Source organism: Periophthalmus magnuspinnatus, chromosome 9 (assembly GCF_009829125.3).
Source record: "Periophthalmus magnuspinnatus isolate fPerMag1 chromosome 9, fPerMag1.2.pri, whole genome shotgun sequence".
In the NCBI taxonomy this organism is placed as follows: Eukaryota; Metazoa; Chordata; class Actinopteri; order Gobiiformes; family Gobiidae; genus Periophthalmus; species Periophthalmus magnuspinnatus.
The window spans coordinates 32,917,126-32,937,700 of NC_047134.1; positions in this window are offsets into that span (position 1 = coordinate 32,917,126).

Genomic DNA, 20,575 nt, shown 5'->3' on the forward strand with positions numbered 1-20,575 from the left:
AAAAATTTAGAGGTAATCCCTGTTAGTTTGCACGGCTACATATGCGCACGGGCCTCTCGGACACGATGCTACAATTGGTTTTTGAGACATTTTTTCCTGAAACAGATTTGGATGTACGACAATATAATTTTGGGACAGATTATTGGGAATTGCGTTGTAGTTTTGGGAGATTTCAAAAGAGCAGTTAGAGGAGATTGACATATTTGTGGATATCGTCCAAAATGTTGGCAGTTGAATTGAATTATTTTAGGTAAACTAAGGTAAAGGGGATTTTAACTGTGGGCTGGTGAGGCAATCGCCACATTGTACAATCCCTACAGCCTAATTTAAAACTGAGCTGGAAACAGAATTCTGTGGTGGAATTTGCTGTTTAACTTTCAGGTTGCAGATTTGTTGGCCGTGTTTAGGGTTAGATGTGACTTGTCAGTGCCTGATCTTGATCTCAGAAGCTAAGCAGGGCTGGTTAGAGGCCAGGTTAGAGGTGCTATATAAATCTAAGGCATTTTTAAACGGATTGTTGTTTAAGATCCTGCAGGGAGAACATGCATATTCCACACGGGAAAGTTTGGGACCACTAATATAAATGAAGTAGCCTAATTCTACCTTTACACTCAAATAATGTTACTCAAGTGGAAATACACAATTTCCCCACTACATGTGTGGAGTGTGAAGGATTACTGAACAGACTTTATAACAATAATGGATTAAAAACTCAAGCAATGTATAAAAGGCAGTTGGAGGCAATAGTGACGATTAATTGTTTGGAAATAGTACAACATGTAAATATTGTTTCTGTGTATTCAGCCCAGGCAAGTTGTGAAATTATGTACAACTTCAACATTTTGACTCGCTGGAGTAGGTTTTGTAGGTTAAAGGTGTAAGAAATACAGTTGTAATCTCTTATTGAGTCTGCTGTTACTTGATTATAAACATAATTAAAGCCACACTATGTAAATTTTTACCCAAAATGTAGACTTAAATAAGCTTTTTTTTTTTTTTTGCATTTATTGCACTGAAATACTTGCATCCTTATTCTGATTTGGCCTGGCCTGCTTATTTTAATGGAAATGTTGTTCCTTTGGCTATAATCTTCCACAGTATGACACAAAACATATCAGTCTCCATGGCGAGTGTTCAGAAGTATGGTTTTAACTTTCTATTTCTATGGAATTATGCAGGCGTGGTACCTTCAGAAAGTGACATACTGTAGCTTTAAGTAGGCCTAGTGGCAGTAAGTACAAAACAGTTCACTCTGAAGGAAAGGAAGGGAAAACATGTTGGGCGTTTCTGGTGCAGTTACAACATTGTCCTCCAGAGGTCGCTATGAGCCTGCAGTAAACGAAGCACACTAATACACAAGCACACACGATACACACACGACACACACGATACACACACGATACACACACAATACACACACAATACACACACAATACACACACGATACACACACGATACACACACGATACGCACACGATACACACACACGATACACACACACGATACACACACGATACTCACACGATACACACACGATACACACACGATAAACACACGATACACACACGATACACACACGATAAACACACACGATACACATGGACAATACAGAAGCGAGGAGACATGTCACTCTCAACAGGTCACAAATAAGTACACATTTTAAACTTATTTTGAATATATAATACATTAAGTAACCGCTTTCAGATGAAGCTGTCCAAATACGTAAAAATACTGTTAAAAGATATGACTGATTTGATCTAAAGGAGTTAGGATTAATGTAGTTTTGTCGCAGCAAACTCGTAATACTTCAGTTTTACCAAGTTTTACCCCAAATGACGCAAAACCTCACACTATTTTGTTGCTTAAGTAAAAGTACAGATAGAAAAAAAAATAAAAATCTATTTAAAAAAATCAACTAAAAAGTATCAAGTACCTGTTTAAAAATGTACTTGAAGAGTAAAAAGTAAAAGTACTTCATGTAGATTTTGAGGTCTAATAAAGCTTCAAATGTATGGATTTCAAAAGATTTTAGCTGAATTTTGTTCCACAAACTACTGAATCAATTGTTTTTCTTGTTGCTTTTATAATTTTTCTTTTTTCTATTTATTTTATTTTTTTGTAAAATTATGAAATTAATAAAAAATAAACCTTGAACTTTTTAGCAGAGCTCAAACTATAAGAGTAATACTTTTTTATTATTATTATTATTATACTGTAGTGGAGTAGAACGTACAGATACCTGCTCTAAAACGTAGTGAAGTATAAGTAAAAAGTATCAAATAACCCAAACCTAAAATATGTACTTAAAGAGGGGGTACACTTCTTTGGGCTATTAACTACTAACACACTTTCCTTCCTTTGCTCTCTGCGCTAAGTAACTCCCCCTTCAGAGTGCTATCACAACACAATCAGTGTGTATCTTGCTAATACTGCACATCGCATCAAGTTTGTCAAGTTGTTATGTACAGTTTTGTATCATGGTTTTGTGTATTTGGAGAATTGTCGTATGGGAGCGTGAGGGATGTAGGCGTGTGGGCGGAGCCTTGGACAGAATCTTACAGCTGAACCATGAGGAGGGTTCGAATAGGAAGAGATCACTAAAATACTCAAACATGCATGGATGACATAAAATCATTTCAGGCCTGAACATAATACTTAGTTAGTTAGAATATTTATTTCAAACCTGCACATATTATTCACATAATAACATAAAAGTACAGACACAAATAGACACGCACGGTTTGAAACGGGGATATAATATAGAATAATAGAATATAATAATACTCCCTCTTTAAGACAAGTGTCAAATGCAAAGGGACAATAAAGTGTACAATTAAGTGTACTTTACTTAAGGTTAAGTTAAAGTACAAATACCCCCAATTACAGTACTTTACCAACTGTACTTCCTTAGATTCCACCACTGCATTTGTTTAGCCATCTATAGTCATTTACTTAACTATCTTACTGTTTAATTAGAGTAACACTGTGATCATAATATACTGTTTAAAAAATCTATATATGACAGCGGTGCCTATGACAATGATCCTCATCGACAGCAAAATCATACGAGAACAATTTGAGCATTTTTAATAAGTCAAATGTTTAGAGAATTTAGTTAGAGAAGAAGCCCTTGTATCTGCACATAACAGACCGCTCCATGTTTCACACTGACAGTAATACAGTCTGTGAAGGAGCGAGTGCAGAACAAAGACATAGACATCAGCTGCAGTTTGACACAGGGGGGTGGCAGGGGGCGCTATGGCTCCTCTGAACACGCCTGGAGAGGATAGAGATGTCAGCGTCACAGAGGAGAACACAGAGCCTTCATGGTTTTGTGTTTATTTGTGAACCCGGCTCTATATCCTAACTATATTTAGCCTTATAAGGTAGAATAAATAATACGATATGCCTGTGTCACAAGTAAATGCATTTTATAAACTAGTTGACCATTTAGCTATTAAGTTTTGTCTATTTTTTTCTGGTGAAGTTTATACTTTTACTTCTTGGTTGGACACAGGCAGCAGATATGACATAGGTTGAGGTAATTCCATAACTGTTACCTAAGAACCAGCATCTAAATTACACAAGAGTTATGATTAGACAAATAAAAATAAACACCTTTGTTTTATTAAATGAAGGTTTATGCAGTTTGGATTGAATTTTTGATGTTGATGACATACAGAGAGGTGTTCTCTGTTAGAACTCTCAGCTACTTCTTGTATTTTTTTTTTATTTGAGGGTTAAAACAGCTGCAGTACATCCAGAACGCTGCTGCTCGGGTCCTGACTAGAACCAGGAAGTACGAGCACATAAGTCCTGTGCTCAGGTCTCTGGCTCCTGTGGCTCAGAGAATAGACTTTAAAGCAGCTCTGTTTGTGTATAAGTCTCTCCATCTCCCACATGTTAGTGCCATATGAACCATCTCACACTCTGAGGACTTCAGGGACCGGCCTCCTGCTGGTGCCAGAGTCAGGACTAAACATGGGGAATCAGCGTTTCAGTTTTTTGCAGCTAAAACCTTGAACATTCTTCCTGAAGATGTGAGACAGGCCTCTACTCTGACAATGTTTAAATCCAGGCTAAAAACAGTTCTGTTTATCTGTGCAGACGACTGAAAGGTTTTTATTTTTCACTTTTCTCTTTAATGGTAATTTTATGATGATTATTTGTGATTATTTATGTTTTGATTTGTTGCATTGTGATTTTAATGTCTTTCTTATTCTGTAAATCACTTTAAATTATCTTGAGTACAAATTGTACTATACAAATAAAGTTGTCACGCTTTTTGTACTTTTCTTTTCAGCTTTTTTCCACAAACTGATCCTTAACTTAACAAACCAAGTAATAATAATTAGAAAAACATGAAAACCTGTCAAATGCAAATTTTTATAATTTGTGTATGTATTTTTAGTGCAAAAAACATCAAGTCAACCTGCTTCAGTCTAAGATTTGAGTTAAATGGCAATTCCAGGTCTGTTCCCTCCAAAATAGTTTTTTAATTAGCTGAACATTTAGATATGAAGATTAGTAAGGTCTGGACATTAACATCAATATTTTCATTTTCTGTGATTCTCATCAAACCAACACGTGTCAGCACCATGGTAACAGTAAACACACACCTGTCACTGTAATGTTAAAGGGCCCATGTTACACTATTTTCTGATCTGTGTTATAATGTTGTTTCCTCATCACAAACAGACCTGGAGTTGTGTTTTGTTTCCTTCGCACATGTTTAACGCACAAACGCTGCATATTTAGGCTGAAACACAAACAGAAAACACTCTGTTCCACCTTGTGATGTCATCGTGTGGTAATACAGGAAGTGTTTTTAAACTCTATATATCTTCACTAGAATCATTTGGATAATTTCAGCCCTGAAAGTTAAAAGGTTAGCTGTGATCTTCAAAGCTACAGTTTGCAGATGTAGACAGACCAATAATTCAGGATTACTTGAACATGTGTGAATGAAAAACAACGTCAGGCATGTTTTTGATGAGGTAACAATATTCTAACACGGCTTAAAGATCGCAAGAGTCAGTTTTGTGCGATGTAGGACTTTTAAAATTAAACTTTGGTAACAACTTTTTCACACAACAAGAGCGTCACCTCAAACCTATGCCACTCATCTGGGACAACAGCTATTTTGAATCAAGATCACAATACATTTTTACATTATTGTGAAAAAGGTTTAATTAAAAGGTGTTTAATGATTGGCTGCAGATGCTGGGGTTTAGGTAGTGACCATTCAGAGCAGAGAGAGTCCTTTTAGGTTTAAACCAATCGGATTTAGTCGTGGGAACTAAGGTTAAGTTTCCAGATCCTGAGCTCGTCTTGGTTCATTCAGTTTTTGATTTGAATATGTTAACTTCATATCTTAGTACACAATTTATAAAGAAATATTTGAGAAAAATTATGTTCAATTCTCCTGTCTCTGTGAATATTCATGGTTGTGATTGGGAGGTGGATGAACCAATCAATGAGATAACTTGTCTGTCTGTGTAAAAACAAATATGGCAGATTACAACTAAAAAAGTAACAAGAAAAAAAAAAAAATTCGATACACCTGATTTTACAAGACAAACTCTGTTGCATTTTGACCTGTCCTCAGCTCAGTGTGACAATATATGCAGCTCAGAATGTTAAGTGAACCTGACCTATACGTTCATTGCATGACCTAACCCTTAAAGCTACAGTATGTAACTTTCTAGAGGTGGCATAGTTCCATAGAAATAGAAAGTTAAAACCATACTTCGGCACATTCTCCATATGTTTTATGCTACACAGTGGAAGATTATAACCAATGAAACGACATGGAAACCAGGCCGAATGAGAGTCAGGTTTGTGGAGATGCAAGCCTGTTTTTCCTGCGATAAACACAACCAGCAACAGGCTTTTATTTTAGTCTATTTTTTGATTTAAAAGTTACATACTGTGACTTTAAGCAACACGGGATCAATATCGGAGCCCGTACATTGTTGTCAGTGCGATATACTTGTACTTTTGACGGTCCCGCTGGATCGACACATTCAGAGAGCCACAATTATGCAAATATGTCCTCATAGAAGCCCCGTGATTTACTATGACAACCCATATCGAGCATTTCAAATTCCCCTCGTCCTATTCACACATTTGACCATATATGTCCACCCCCCCTCCTCCAAAAGTGCCCCATAATTTACATATCTCCATAACGTTTAATGTCCCCCTCAGAGAGACAATTCCCCCTCCTAAACACGCATAAGTGTCCCAGATGCCCTCCCCCTCCCGTGCCTCCACGTCGACGTTCCGAGAGGCCGTTCAGATTAACAACCCCTGCTCGCCTCCGCTCCTTCGACTCCCCATTTGCATAAACAGATAACCCTTGATAAAAATTTCCATTAGACAAAGGTGAAATGGATCAATTTTCTCCCTGCCAAGATAAATCTGCGGGGTTTTTTTCTCTTTTTTTTTTACACAGTCGCGGCCGGTGCGGTGTAGCTAACATGAAGTGCTAGGTAGCGATTCGGCGCATTGCAATTACCTGTAAGAAAAGCTTATTCTGTGCACAATAAAGCACATTACGATACAATATGATCCAGGCCATAAAGATTGCGGTGGCGGTGGAGGAGCAGAGGGAGGGGGGGGACAGTCAGCAGTTTTGGTGGAGGGGGTGGTGGGTGGGGGGGCAGATGCGGTGATGGGTGACGCTAAGCTCCGGACACAATGCAAATGTAGTATTATACAAAACGTCCGACAATATTAAGGAGATTGGGCAAAGTTCAGCAGGTGAATTTCTTCCTTTTCTTTCTGATTTTTATGAATCAAATGAGAAGTTCTTCGTGCCAGTATCTGAAATAAACAGCAGAATTTGGACAACGTGTTTAATGTTTCCACGTGGCGTTAATAATGCGTTTTATATTGGTGGTTTTCGGATTCGAGAAAGGAACAAGAGCCAGGTTTTCCTATTGATTACGTTGTACTTTGCCATCAAATATCCAAAAGGGACTCACTGTATTACAACACAAATCAACATTTTAACAATATTCATTTAACTGCCCCTCCTCTGTATTAAATAACATTGGCCTATAGTAAAAGCAGTGTCCACCAGTAATCTGACCAGAACTGAAGAAGTGGCTTGGATGAGCAGCCAAACATCTTCACTCATACAACTTTTTGTCCAGTTGAGATGTACTTTTGACTTTTACTATGGATCAGACCTGGACGACTGAGGGATTACACAAACAATATTGGTCTATAGAATATTATGATGTCATATGAAAGCCAGAAATGCACTAAATATGCACACATTTTAGCACAATCTAAATATTACAAAGAGCCAGGTTAAAAGGTCCAATAGCATTGTTCAGGCTCGGTAAACTTTGACAATCTTAGCTTTGGTGTGTACAAATATAATTCAAACATATACTCTGTGTCTTCGAAATATCTCAAAGGCAAAGCGTTAGCATAAAATGTGTCTATTCAAAATTCCAGCATTTATCTTCAAACGGCCAAGTGATGGGACTTTCGGCTCTTTTATGGGGTCCGAATCTTTTGGATCCGGTCATACAATAGAGCCATTCAAAAACATGGCTCTATTTATATTTATTTTAGTTCTCAATGTGGGGACTCATTATATAAACAAACTATTCAAAGAGAAATGGCTAAATATGTTTTGTTGTGCAGAAAGCTCTCACTCGTGTTGCCTGCTCTGTTTTTGTGCTAATTCTTCTGCTGGTTCAGAGTTAATCAGTAAAAAAAACACACAAAGACCAGAAAGAAAAAGAGTTCACGTTAAGGAGCCGTTTAAAAGAGCTGACGCGTTCACAAATGTCACATTATTAAAACGGCTTCCAGGCCAAGTCAGAGGTGAGATCTGTGTGGAGGCAACTCTGCTCCCAATAAGAGTCCACGGTAGCTTCTATAGATTTTAAAGCAATACTGTGGAGCATTTCCAGGCAAAGCAAAAACATCTACACAAAGACACAAAGCAGGTGGCATACATTCCACAAGAAACGTTACAGAGAGCACCTCTAAAAGAAATGTCAGCATTAAATAAATATCTTTTTTCCATTTTTTTTAAAAATCTCTAATGAACATACATATTTTTGTAAGGTTAACTTAAAAAATCATATCATGCCATTGCTGCTAGCAGAGATCAGCTGGTGGCATTTTGTGGGTTAAACACTATGTCAAAGTATCCTCACCCCATTTAGTTCTGTTCCGATAGAAGTCAACAGGACCCAAGCACCGCCCTTGTGTCCCACCACTGCGCCGTCAATCTACAAAACAAAGCTTCAAATTTACAATACAATATCCAATACTGCGGGCCTCACATTAGCACAAACGTTAGCATCAATATTAGCATAAAAAGCATAAAACTCGGCATGACAGTGTGACGTTGGAGCTTGGGCATGTCAAATGTAGATAATAGAAAAGATGGGCGCCCCTCTCCGTAGAAAAGGGTGGGAGCAGAGGAGAGTGTCTGGTGGGTTATGGGGCAACCCTGTGGTGCCGGGGTGACAGTGATGAGCCGATAATGAACATGAGAGCGTAAATGGACTTTCAATGGGGTCCTATATGGTTAGAGTGACAGGAACGAAAGGGAGAATAATAAACGTAAGTTAAAGTGACATTAATTTTGTTTCTTGAATTGAGTTGATTTAACTAGATTTATATACATATTTGGTTTAGACGTACAGGATATAGTTGTTGTTGTTTTTTTTTATTCCAAACTAAAATGTTAGTTGTTCATTTTCTCACAAGTTTCTCAAAGCTATTTATTGGAAATATGGAGTAAGGAACAAAAGAAATGAGGTCAACTTATTTTGGGCCGATGATTTAAACCGACCCAAGTTACACAATATATACAAATATTTTTAGACTATATTTCGTTGAGATGTAGGGCTTTAATCACTCTATCATTTTATATGTCCTAGAGGAGAACTCCAGCACTTTGAGCAGTAAAATACAATAATAATAGAAAAAGTCAATCAAAATATTTGTATCTTTTTATTTGATCTATTTTGTGAACCAAAATTTATAGCGAGAAATAACTAGTAACTGATAAATAATCAATATAAATATAAATAAATATAAATATCCACACACCAATAGTCGGGCTGCAACAAATTTAGTAGTTGACTAGCAATTTTTATTTATTTTTTTCCATTTAGTTGAATAGTCATATGATTATTTCTATTCTACACTGTTTTTTTGTTGTTGTTTTTTTACATTTTTAACCAAATAAATGTTGAAATATGGTGACTGTATTATTTATGAAAATCAGAAATTGTTTAAAAAGGAGGTATTTGACTTTTTGGAGCTTTCTATCATGCTACAATGTTGTTTCCTCATCAAACACATGGCTGAAGAGGTTTTAGATGTCATTCATGTAAGTTTTCCCAGGCGCTACTCGAACCCTCCTTATGGTTAGCGGTAAGATTCTGTACAATGCTCCGCCCACAAGCCACGTCACGTCAAGTTTCCATAAATATACAAAAGCATGTTACAAAACTGTACACAACAGCGTCACAAATCTGATTCAAAGTGGCGGAATGCACGCTGATTGTGATGTGATAGTGCTCTGAAGGAGGAGTGACTTAACGTGGAGAGCAGAGGAGGGAGGGGCTTGTGAAAAACAAAAATGAAACTTATAAAACATGTTACTGCTTTACTTTTGGCAAATATAGCATTTTCAAAACAAGAGGTAACACGGTGACCTAAATATGTCAATTAATACCCTATAGAAGTAAAAAAAAAACAAAAAAAAACACTCTATAATGTATATTTTTTTATTTAATAATGTTTGTGATAATGTGTTTGTGATAAAACATCTTTTTTCATTTGTTTTACAGTCGGTCTAAAGTCCAGATAATGATTACATTGTATTGTATTGTTATTGTATTTATAATTTGTCACAATTATTTCCGACTAATTGTTACAGCACTAGCTTTTTTTTATAGCATTTAACAGAAAACTTCACTCAAGCTTATTCAAAACAATCAACCAATCAACACACCCCTGGAGAATTTCTGACCTTTGACCCTCCATCCATATTGTACATTTATTTACCCATACATCCTCAGCATCTGTTTTTACTCACTCCACAGATATCCAACAGCCTGCGCAGAGAATCCCGGAGCCGGCGGCCATCTTGGTGCTCTCTTCTCCCCCCTCACCGTGTACCGCAGCATCTGTCCGATCTGCCTCCAGGACCTAGCTTACTCCGTGTGGCAGACGAACGTGGGATGCTACATTTGCCTTCACATTTTTAACGCTTCGGGAAGGGGGCGACTTAGACCTAGTTTAATTACACATTGCCCCCCGGAGGTCAGTCTGAGGTATTTGATTATTATTGAAGGACTCTAAGGACCGGTTCTGTCTAGGATCCGGTCTAGCGTCTGGTCTTGGGATTTGAGTGAGATGTTGGACTTGACAGGTAGACGCTTACGTGTGGGTTTTATTGGAAAAGTGAATCCGATGGGATGCTGAAGTGGTCTAGCAGCGGGAGTCATGGGAGTGAAGTGAAAACAAAAGTGGTTTATTTAAAAGTGGCCCAGATACAAAGAAAATGGAAGCTAAATTAGACTGACAGGGTGCTGGTTTTGAACTGAAAAAGATGTAGCGTTGGGTAAATTATTAAAAACTCTTCACACTAGTTTAATTCTGGTTGTTGACTTGGTTTAGACCTGTTCTTGCGATGGTTTAGTCCAGATTTATACCGTGTCCGTGTGGTCCTCTAGAACTTGGAAAAAAGCTTGTATAAGTCAGATCAAAACCTTCTGCCCAACTTCCACACCTGGAGATGGACCACAGTTAGCTTATTTTTCATATTATTACGTTTACTGTCAGTTGTCCATATCATTAGAGTAACACATTTGTGCAAGAAAGATCTGACATTAAGATTTAATTAATTAACAATGCAACGTTAACTGGCAAATGTTGTAGCAGGAACTGATTGTAGGACCCAAAAGCAGATCGCAAAATACAAAACACAGTGCACAGGTGGAGGTAAGTACTGGTCTGGGGGGGGTCCACGAGTGCAGGTAGGTGGGAACAGCTCTCCCGGAGTGACAGACCCCAGGAGGGATGGATGAATGGGGGAGAAAGCAAAAGTAAACGTTTAGCTTTTGAGAACACTAACGACATCAAACCTTACTGCTAGCTCTATTAAGCGCTATTAATGAGCGAGGTCAGTGATTTTATTATCGGTGACTTTGTGAGATAAAAGCACATGTAACCCTAACATCTCATCTGGGAAACCTGAGCGACGGGAGACCACGTGGACACGCCAATGGTCCCAGTTTCGTCATAGTTGTGATGTGATGTGTGAGCCACTGATGCACGCTTACTCATGGGTTTCTTCAATATTCTATAAGCCTATTTCATCCAGTTTGAGGCAACTACAATTGCAAATTCAGAATTTGTCCATTTTTCTTTTGAAATGTGGTCGTAAGAATACAATTTATAGGGCTCTAAGCCTTTAATGGTTTAGTCCATTAATTGGTCAATGATGTCTTGTATTAGACTAATCCTTTTATTTCGATAATAAGGATCTATATGGAACAAAAGCAGAAAGGAAAGGTCAATGAGTGAATTAGCTGAACATTTATTATTGTTTGATACTTATATGTAAAAAGGCAGGAACTCATGATTCACAGGTTTAATCTATCTTTATATAAATACATTGTTTTCTATATATATAGTTTTTATGTATGACTAGTTGTTTTTTGCATCTTTTGCACTTGCAGCTCCTGTGCATGTGGAGTCTTGTGAACAGTGTTGGAAATAATGCTGTTTAAGTATAACAGGGTTAGTAACTCTGCTGCTTGGGTCCAATCTCCCACATGTTAGTGCCATATGAACCATGTCACACTCTGAGGACTTCAGGGACCGGCCTCCTGCTGGTCCCAGAGTCAGGACTAAACATGGAGAATCAGCATTTGAGTTTTATGCAGCTAAAACCTAGAGCAATTTTCCTGAAGATGTGAGACAGGACTCTACTTTGACAATGTTTAAATCCAGGCTCAAAATGCTTCTTTTTAGCTGTGCATATGACTGAAAGGTTTTTATTCTGCACTTTTCTCCTTTGTTTTGATTTGTTGCACTGTGATTTTTAATGTCTTTCTTATTCTGTAAAACACTTTGAATGACTTTGTCTATGAATAACTTGCCTTGCCACTTAATAGCCAACTTAATTACAGCATAAAACACTGATATAACATAACTAATCTTAGAACTTCTGCAGGTTATGGTAAATATATGGTAAATATAGCAAAAATATGGTAATAAACTGTGATCTTAATATAGGGGGGTTGTGGGTTTGATTACCAGGGTGATTAACATCCCTTTGCTCTGTCTTACCCCCTCTCTATCTTGTCCTTGCCTGCCACTGTGCTGTCTGTGTAGGAGGCCCCATCTCTGCTCTTTCTCCTCCCTCCCCTCTCCTAGCTCTCTCCCCCTTTCACTCTCTCCATTCTTCCTGTACTGCCCCTGTCCCCTCTTCTCTTCCACTGTCCATCTCCCTCTACCCCCCCCCCCCCCCCCCCCCCCTCTCTCTCCTGTCCTTGCCTTCCGCTGTACTGTCTGCGTAGGAGGCCCCATTTCCCTTTCTATCTCCCCCTCTCTCCCTCCCTGTAATCCGGTGCTAATCAGCTGTCAACATAATGGCCCTAAGAGTCACAGAGTCAATGTCAATGGGATCGGCGCGTTTGCATCGTGGGGGTGAGGGGAGGGGGGTGAGCGAGAGAAAAATGGCTGCCGCTGACATGACCAGTCACTTTGAGCCCGAGCATCTGCGGCCCAGTAAATAAGCATCAGAGGGCGGGGCCAGGGGACACACAGGCCATTAGAGCCTCAGTGAAAATAAATATACCCGCAGACCAGAGCATCCAGATAGAGCGGAGCGGGACGTTCACCCCAGATTAAGTGCGATGAACAGGGTCACTCCGAGCAGAGACTGATGAAAGAAGCAGAGCTGGAAATGTGTCTGAAGATGGGTACATTTAGTTTTATATCAAGACACATATATTTTAGCTTGTTAAATCATAACTCTCTTACTGCCTGTTACGCCTCTGGCGTGTAAGGCAACAACAAAATCTTTCCATCCGACCAAAAGGCTGCTGTGGGCCTTGAGGGGGTGACTAAGCCTATGTTACACACCACAGTCACACCGCCTCATGTGGAGGCCCTGGTACTGCTTCAGCAGCCAAGTGACAGTGGAGAAAGGCCCTGCAGCCCTCTGGGTCCTGAGTGTAGGGTTAATAACTATCTCAGAAAAATAAGCTGTTATGGAAACAGGAACAAAGACATCAAAACTAATGTGTGAATTACAAGAGCTTTGGCCCTTGTTACAATTTATGTTCATTTTGTTGCTATTTGTTTGGTTGAAAAACTAAGCTACATGCTGTTCCTTGGTAATAGACACTCTGGTGTGATGCTCAAGTGGTTGTCAGTCACCAAAACAGTCCTGGTTTTTCATCGTTTGTGATGTTTGGAGGCTAACGCTAACTTCCTTATTGAAAATGCATTAGAGTCATCGTAAGGAATGATAGTAATCTAGGCCGCACTGTCTCAGCAAGAGAGTTCAGGGTTCGATCCCTGTGTTGTGGGTGGGTCTCCCCTGGACACTTCAGTTTCCTTCATCAGCCCAAAACATAGGTACAATGCCCCAGCTAAGGTAGTCCTGACCCACTGTAGCACCCACTGCTCCTGACAGGTTGTCCCAGTAACAGTGAAGGATGGGTCAAATACAGATGCCAAATTTTCCTACAGGGATAAAAAAAACAACCTTACCGTAGAGTAATTTGGACAATTAAACCCCATAATTAGATAACACTGATTGTAGCACCGTCCTGATATGACCTCGCAGGAGAAACAGATCTGAGTATTTCATCCTAAAGTGCTGTATGAATTATTCACATAGGGCTCTGTGCTAATGGCTTGTATTAATTATGTTGATGGGCCGGGCAGAGGAGAGTGGGGAATATCATAATGTTTGTACTGTATGTGCTGATATGAGACAGGAGCATTAATAAGTCATTAAAGAGAAAAGAGAGTGACGCTGAAAAACACTCGAGACCAAAAGAAGTTGTGCAAATAGATAGAAATGAATAATATACTTTAGAGATTTGATGCTTTTAAGTCAAATCATGTCTGGTCTATAATAATTTAACTCTAATATGAATAATGGGTAGAGTCTGGAGAGTGCCTTTAGTCACTGCTGCCTTTGTGCTGATTTGCTGAAACGTGGAAATGGACTCTCTCTCTGACCACCATCAGCCATTTACCCACATTTTAATCCTATCCTTAATGATACAGGGAACTTTCTGAAGGTGGCACAACACTTGCACAATTCCATGGAAACAGAAAGTTAAAACCATACTTCAGAACATTCTCCTTGGAGACACATGTGTTTTATGCCATACTGTGGAATATTCTAGCAAAACAACAGCATTTCCGTGGAACAAAGCCAGAGGACGCCCTTTGAGTCGGGTTTGTGGAAATGCAAGCCAAGTCGGAGTAAGGTTTTTCCAATGCAAAACAACCAGAATGAAAAAAACAAAACAACAACAACAACAAAAAAACATGCATTTGTTTTAGTCTATGTTTTTGCTAAAAAGTTACATACTGGGGCTTTAAAAGGTACAGTTTTTGTTAATTGGTCAGTTTTTTTTTATTTGCATCCAATTGCCTGCTTTCTTGTCTTCATGGATATGTTATTGCTTTGCCTGCTCTGTTCCACAGGACAGCATTAAACTATCTCCATGGAGACAAGCAGGCGATTCCACAAGATTAAGTTACAGGTCAATTCTGTGGAGAGGCGACCCCGCTAACAGCAAGAATGCCTGTTTGTTTATTTATTTTTATCAAGAAAAACATGTGTCATTGAATACATGAAAAAAAAATATATGTTTCTTCCCATAATGTGGAACCTTTCAGGGAGAGCAATAACATCACCATGGAGATGAGCAGGTAGTGTACTTACCACCTGAAAAGTTACATAGTTCACGTTTAAAGTCCCATATATCCAGTGTAATCTGGCAGTACAGTCCACACTATACCATTACATTTAATTCTCGTGGAGTTTGGGTTTGAGCCACTGCTCTGGTCTGGCTGCTCCCGATCCCACGAGTCAGCAAACTGTAGGAGAAGCATCATTAGCTTCAATATGGACCCCTGCCCTCCGTCTCTCCTCGCTCCCCTCCTCTCTTCCTCCTATGTCCTTCTGAGAGAGGGAGGGAGGATGAGGCCGAAAGAGACAGAAATAATGTACAACATTTTTTGCAAGATCTTTGAGGCTATGGTTATCAAAATTTCAAACCATGTCCTTCAGAAAACATGTAATGTGAAACCAGGACTAAACCAGAAATAAACTGGTTCCCTGAAAGACTAAACCAGATCTGAAAGGCTAAGACCCTGATTTTTTCCATGTATTTGAGCAAAATGTGTCCTGTCCCAGTAGTAGTGTTATTACAATATTAAAATTTCAACGTCTCAACAGACTCAATACTGACTCTGAAACCATAATGATATCTTTCTTTAGACAACAGAATGACATTTTCAACATTAAATGGTAGTGATTCTTTTATAATACCATGTGGCCTTATGTCTGTGTAGGTTCCATAGTGGTCCATGGGTGTATACTAGTCTAAGTGTCTTATATTTGATCTGATACAGCTCAAGATCATCCTAAAGTGATTCAGAAAAGGTTCATTTCTTGTCCTGTGAATGTGGCTTTCTTAGTATTGATACCTGCTCAAATAATTATCTAGTTTCGATACTAGTTTTGCATCAATTAGCATCAGATTTTTGATACTTTTGACAACCCTACCCAGTTTAGATATATTGTATAAAATGTGTCTGCTGTTTGCGTGTAATTATAAATAGTTGTATTTATTTTTTTTAGAATCAGTGCAGGTTAGCGTGCACGTTGTTAGCCTGATAAAATCATGGTGAATAATTAGGATGTTCAGGATGCATAAGCTAAGTGAGGAATAACTTTGAACCACTGCAAACCGTTTAAAATGAACTAGTTCTGTTTTTCAATTTTTTTTTTCTTTTTCCAGTCAGTAAAAATCAAGCACAGCGCTTTTAACTGCAAATTTGAAGTCGTTGTTTTGCTTCATAATTTTTGGCGTTTTATTCTCGTCTTGTAAAATGCGCCGATAGTGTGTAATTGTGACTAGTGAGAACCGCGTCGCCCTCTAATCTCAAATGAAAGCAGCGAGATAGAATATGTCCTTTATGTCCGGGCCGTATAGTGCAAATCTGTGTTACCCTAACTGTCCTCATAGTGGGGCAGGGGCATTTCAGTGATACTAAAAATGGTGCAATGAAAAACCTCTCTCAGATGTCTGCAGTGCACACAGAAATAAAACAATAAACTACAATATATTAGTTGCAAAACAGTGATAACTTTACTTTGTCCCTTTTGTTTGCTAAATACAGTTTGTGGCATATGTACAGTACTGTTTATTTTTTATATTGGTCTATAGATCAAAAACCTTGCCTAGTTTTCTTTAGTTTGACAGTTTTACTTCCTGGTAAACGACAGACAAAGAGGTCATTTCATATGTGTGACCTAGCAACCGCAGTGTAAGCAAAGACCAAAACATAATCTAATTTTCAGAACAAATAAAATGATTGACAGGAAATTAATGTTTAAACCAACAGAAAAATGCCTTCCTTGAGTTTAAATTGTCCCTGCTTTTTGGGTGGAATTTTTGCAGTTGACATAGAGCGAGGCTATTCCATATATAATTCAGTGTGTGTTAGGGCAGCATTCATCACACCGAGTCGTGCAGATCTAAAACTGGTCTAAAGTGGGACAACATCAGGTCCAAAACAGGTTACAAATGCATTTTTTGAGACTGAGCCAACATTTTAGACAAATGTTCAAATGTTTTTATGACACTGCAACCAGAAAAACACATATCCTTACTGTGAGCGCAACGCCGTTCCTTTGGCTGAAATATTCTACAGTAAAACATACGTATCTATCTTCATGGAGTGTTTAAAAAAAAGATATATATATACACACATACATACATATATATGCAGGTAACGTAGGCCTGTCCTGATAGCACATTTTGAAGCGTGATATATAGCTACAGATAAATATTGTGATAAACATTAATATTGAAACTACTTAATGTCACTGACACAATTAAAATAAAACTTGATAAATAGACAGTGTTGTGAAAAAGGAATAAGTTATTTAACCAACCCTCTACAGCTCAAATCTTATCGTATTACAACAAAAATAACCTTCCCACTATTGTAAAGAAATGTGCACATAATAAATACTGACCCCCAAGATATATAGTCCCAGTGAACGCTAAATCCATAGAGTAATTATCATGACAGGCCTAAGGTGACATGCCATCTCCAGAAAGTTACAAGGTGTTGCTTTAAATAATGTGGCTAGAGTAACTAAATCAGAAATAGCCCAAACTCCTCATGCTAAGAGTCTTTTGTAGTCCTTTTGTAGTCCTTTTGTAGTCCTTTTGTGGTGCGTAGTACAGAGTCAGCGTTATTGTACTTCTCAAGTGCGATTCTGAGCCGCACCAAATGTCCACTGCCCCTGCACTTCCCGCTATTGTCCGGCGCCTCTCTGCCGTGTGGGCGGAGCTTCAACAGATGGACCGCAAATATGGACGCCACTTTCTCTCGGCATGCCAAACGCTCCCTCTCTCTTCCTCTGCACTTCCCTCTCCCTCTCTCTTTTCCCTCTCCTTCCTCTTCACTCTCCATCTCCACCCCCTCTCTCTCCACCGTTCCTCTCTTTCACCTCACTCTTCCTCTCTCCCCTTTTCTCTCCCTCTCTTTTTTCTTGAAGCTGAGAAGAATGTGATTGTGGTTGGGTCGGTGTGAAGCGTTCCCTCTCCGTGGACGGTGTGTGGACAGGCAGATGGAGGCCAGAGGGAGGCGGCCGATCGCACTGCAGTGGGCCGAGCGTGAAAATGTTACGCAACAACACGCCGCGTCCATCCTCACTGCTGTTTCCTGTACTCCCTCCCTCAGCTCCTACAAGCAAATATCTCTTCAAGTGGGACTAAACACAAAAAATCCACTTTTTTTCGTTACTTAACTGTGTATATGGTGTTTTAATAGTATTATCAACTGTTCCAAGTAATTTTTTTGGCAACTTTAAGGAGAAGAAGCTCATTGATCACCTGCTATTTACAGAAAAATTGATTTCTATGACCTTAGTTTTTCCCCTCTTTGTGTTTTTTTTCCCCCCCGTTCGTGATTGGCTAACCCACCTGTCAATCACTCCCATCAGAAAACAGAGAGATTCCCCTGTGACCGGACTCACATTTTTGTAAAGTATTGGACAAGTGTTTATTCTGCATCCCAGGTAATAAATTCGTAGCTTTCTGGTAAAAAAAAATCTACAACGAAGGCAGTGTTTGCTACGTGTGGAGTTTAAAGTATGGATACCTGTTTGACCAATCACACTGTTCATATGTCCAGACCCCGCCCCCTCGCCCCCTCCACCTCTCTCCTTTAGTCCTACAGTTTAGCAGTTCTATTTGAAATGCCGTTGTGGATGGAGTTCATGTGTCTAAGGCCTCTTGACACCGAGTAGGATTTGGAAAAAATAATCAAGTTGAGATAAAGCTAGTTAATTGATTTCTAATTGTTTTCACACACATTATTACACTAAACCCCAGTACACACCAAATCCTCCACCACCTATCTATGACGCAAAGTGAGCCACCGTCATCCCACAGGAACCAAAATACAAACACACTCGAGCAGCCGTTTTTTGGTGCCAATCATTCCATCAAACATGACTCGATTTTGACCTGATTTCAATGCAAAGGAATAGATTTGACCACAATGATAATAAAAAAAAAAAAGTCTTTAGACAATATAATGTAATTCTAAAACTATGCAAGGAAGATTCATTTCTGTCCTGTGAATGTGACTTCTTTAGTATCGATACTTGCTCAAATGAGTATCTAGTTTTGACTTGAGTTTAAAATACACATAATCCAACCGATCTTTGTCTTAATCATAGTCACTACTCACATAATCTGAACCTATGCAACTCATCAAAACAGAGTTGTTATTTAGCTTAATTCACTCTAGTTTCAGTAATCATTGGTGAAAAGTTCTTTGGCTACGGGCCTCAGAAAATGTTGAAGTGTAAATTTTCCCAGAGTTGTTGTGTCACAGGCAAAAACCCTGTGCAGTTTTGTGTTTTGTGTTAATTACAACTGCGTTCTTGAGGCATGTTCTTTATTAGCTATAATTATTTTTCCCCATAGTAAATCCCTCTGCTGCCAGTAGAGGGAGGCAAAAGGTACTCAAGAAAATATTTAAAGGCCAGTGCTAAACAAATCTAAACTAAATCTAACCTAATTTCACCCATGTCTGATCTTTAAACCATGTTGTTTGTTGATCTAATATTGAAGGATTTACATCATGGGGACATTATTTTTGTCTCCATAAGGAAGTCACGTCCCCATAAAGTGATAAAAACACGCCTACATGCTCTCCCCCTCCCCAGACACCTCCTCTCAGCAGCAGCAGATCCAGGTTCACGCAGCATACTGAACAGGCTGAACATATGAAGGCTCTTGCTGAATCACTCCACACTCTCCCACTCTGCTCTTTTAGGGACAGTCTCAGGTTTGACTTCCGGGCCTTATGAGACTATGGGAGGAGAGGTCCAGTCCTTCCATAAAAGCCACTCGTTTAAAAAAAATATCTCTTAATTTATAATGAGGTTCAAATCATTTTAATGCACACAGTTAGTTTAGTCTGTTAGGGTTAAGGGCACCTGTACCTGACTTTTTCCTCATGTTTTTGAGCTGAGGTTGTCTTGTGCTTGTACAGATATATTGTATGATCAGATCTTGAGGTCAAAGTAAATCGACTGTGTGTCTGTGAATCTAATTATAAAGGGTTTTAGTGTACAATCATCATGAAGTTAGCATGTGACGGCAAAAATTCTGCTCTGGTCTATGAAAGTTGTGAAAAGCACTTAAAAGCTCAATGCAATGATTAATTAGGATGTTCAGAATGCATAAGGAAAGTGAAGAATAACTTGGACCACTGCAAACTGTTTAAAATGATCTAGTTTTTTTTTTTTCTTTTCGCGTTTTATAGACTGTAAAAATCAGGTACAATGCCTTTAAACTTTTTTATAGCTTTGAAAGGGTTTGAACCTGACTTTTATTTTTTATAGTTCAGATAAACACCTTTTATTTCATACAGTAGGCATATATTATAAAAGTAAGCCTATTTTTAAAACATCAAAGCTGCTACTGTTTTCCAACGCTCTGAACCCTGCGGCTTATACAACGGTGCGGCTAATTTATAGATTTTTACTAGATTTTACCCTTTCTACCAGAGAATGCAAAAGTGAAACAGACATGTGTAAAGACTAGTGCTAGTTTTAAATTTGAACTCTCATTTTGCGCATCATGCACACACCCTCATCATGGAAAACACACAAAGAAATGGACACGATGAAGCTTTTAAGTTAAAGGAAATAGAGCCACTGCACGTAAGCTCGGCATCAATGAACCGACTTTGGACGCTGCAGCGGGAAGAACTAAGTCAAAGTAAAAAGACAACAAAA